Source organism: Odontomachus brunneus, unplaced genomic scaffold (assembly GCF_010583005.1).
Source record: "Odontomachus brunneus isolate Ranch 3 - 2012 unplaced genomic scaffold, Obru_v1 Obru_scaffold_096, whole genome shotgun sequence".
In the NCBI taxonomy this organism is placed as follows: Eukaryota; Metazoa; Arthropoda; class Insecta; order Hymenoptera; family Formicidae; genus Odontomachus; species Odontomachus brunneus.
Window position 1 is genome coordinate 452,406 of NW_022639546.1, and position 2,567 is coordinate 454,972.

At 40.3% G+C, this 2,567-nt stretch overlaps 1 protein-coding gene across 5 annotated transcripts in view; it reads left to right on the plus strand.

Annotated features, from left to right (window-relative positions):
• Positions 1-2,567, plus strand: part of LOC116848511 (beta-1,4-glucuronyltransferase 1) — an 85,482-nt gene that overhangs the window by 60,968 nt on the left and 21,947 nt on the right. Inside the window, exon 1 of one of the 5 annotated variants that reach the window (XM_032824671.1) lies at positions 939-1,824. The exons of the other annotated variants lie outside the window; for them this stretch is intronic. The gene's annotated coding sequence lies outside the window, so the exon portion shown is untranslated. Of the gene's footprint in view, positions 1-938; positions 1,825-2,567 lie in introns of those variants that run through there. 5 annotated transcript variants of the gene reach the window in all.

The following is a 2,567-nucleotide window of genomic DNA, read 5'->3' on the forward strand; positions in this document are numbered from 1 at the left end:
GGTACATATAACTATATTCCCAAAAGGTACTTTACCATATATATAGAGTAATAAGATGGTGACTATAAATCTGCGTTCATTCTACTATATCTTCATGTTTAGATGAACTATAAACATATGTTTGAAGCCAAAACGAACTATATAGTGAGATTATAGTTATTCCAACTATTTTTTTCTCTCAGTGCACGCTCACGACACTCTTCTTTCCCTAGATAACGCTCAGAGATGCCGTTCGGAAGCGACATCTCTGGCGCGATCCCGAGCGCACAGCGACTACAGAAAGAAACAATGTTACTATACCAAATGGTACAGCTGTCACTCGAGATGCTCTATCTTGTGACGAATAAAAGAGAAAGAGAAATCGTTTCGGGAAATCTTCCAGGGAAATACTCACCTCTCTTCCCCTCCTATTGACATTTCTGTCATCTTCCGTTAGGCCCACTCCGGTATTCGTCAGACTCCTGCGAATCGCGATATCTGTCCAGGAGGGGGTTTGTTATGTTTTGGCATCGGTCTGGCATCACCTTGGCTTTCAGTGATTTTGTCGTGGCCACTTGACCTTCCGGTCTATTGTTTGCGGCTGTCCCGTCATCCGTCGCCCCCCTCTCTCCTCTGTTTCCGACAGGTGGATAATGTTCCTGTGGAACAGGAAGAGCTGGCTGCGATATTGTTAAATTATATTGGAAGAGAGAGTCACCTGGTTTTATCGGTCTGCCTCGACTTCTCGCAGGTGGTGGGTCCTTCACGGCGTAACTCCTCCCTTCGTCGGTAGCTCCTCTTCTTCCTCGGGTCGGGGGAGCGCTCAGTCCTTACAAAACCCTCATTCGCGGATCGCCCTCTTCTTCCTCTCTTGCTGGGTTCAGAGGGAACACGGCAAACCATGATCGCGACAGCTCTTTCTTCTAACCTTTCGCTACCTTGTGACGGGCGCTCGTTAGCTGCCACGTTGCAAACGGTAAAATAAACGGTAAAAAGGAGTATTTCTACTTCAAATCATTGAATATTCACGGATTATCAGTGAAATGTTCCTTTTTATCGAAAACATTTTCGTTATCAGCATCATACATATGTATGTGACGCAACGATCTCTAAAGACCATATATCATATATGTGTAACGACAAGAAAAATTTTTTTTACCTGTGCATTATATATCAAACTCTATGTCTGTTTTACATAATTACGTAAATTACGAAGAAAGAAGAGGAAATGGACTATGTGGAAGAGTGTTATAAATGAATCGAACGTCTATTTTTGTAGTGCATGTTCTCGCTCCGTGCATCGGAGTGTTTTTGCACGTTGAACACTTGAGCGTTTCCAGTTCCTTCGGAACTTCATTATCCAGTTTTCCATTTAATTGTGTGACAATAAAGTAGAACGTAACATTATCAGATAATAATTGGATCCCCGCGACAATCGACGAGACGGTAGTCGACAAAATTTCATAGCGCGGTAATGGAGACTAAGCGTAAACTATCAGAGTTATCTCGGTTAACGATATCTCGGTGTACTACTTCTATTTATATGAGCGCAAATTGCGACTCTACACGTCGCGCGCACACGAAGAACGCAATATTATTTGCGACGCGCATATTATTATGATGACTTGTTCCTCCGCATTTTTATCATTAGCGCAGTCATATGACTCACTCTGGGGAACATTAACGATCATTAAAAATACGTCGTAGCAAGCACCGGCAATCGAGACAGTATTATGTTGACAATGAGGGGAACCAGCGTTCTACGTGCGCGTGATCGTGTGTCGTTGGCTCATCATTCCGAACTGGACGATATACCATACACGCGTATTGACATGTCAACGAAACGTAAGAGCTGATATTGATACGTGCTTCGCTCTCATGGCCGATGAAAACACAAATTGGCTAGGTCGAAATGTTCTGCAGAAAAACTCACGAAAAATTCGCACGGTCGTCGGCGCGTTGGGTCCGTGTTTGCCTGTAAAATCATTTTTTCGATGAGGGAGTGTCCTGTTACAACAGTAGAGATAAAACGCGAAACAATAAGTCGGATGAGGAAAGGGAATTATGAAACTGCTCGTGCCCTTTCAGATAGCTCCATTAATTTTAAGGTAGTACTGGCGGTTTATGATCTACCGTTCGGAATTTAATAAAATTTGGTACACTAGTAGATATTTATGCAAAAAAGATTAGTATAAATTTTTGTAGAGCTACGGAGAGCCAATAAAAAGATATTGGCATTTACAATTTGGTGCGTTTAACATTGAGTCTTATAGGAAGCCACCGATTATCTCCAATATTTCAGACAATACCGTCCAGAAATGTGGCAACGTCGCTAACAAGACAGAATACGCGCGATATTTAAAAACAAATGGAATCTGAGAAGGTAGGTTTCATAACAATGTCACAAAAAAAATATGAAAAATGTTTTATTCATGCATACAAAACAATTTATAATAATAAAAAATTTAATTTATTATAATTATAAACAATAAAATTGTAACTTAACGATATTTTCAATATGTTCTATATATTAACTACTCTAAGAATAAATTATTAATTTATTTTATAGACTCTTTGTTGGCAAAAAA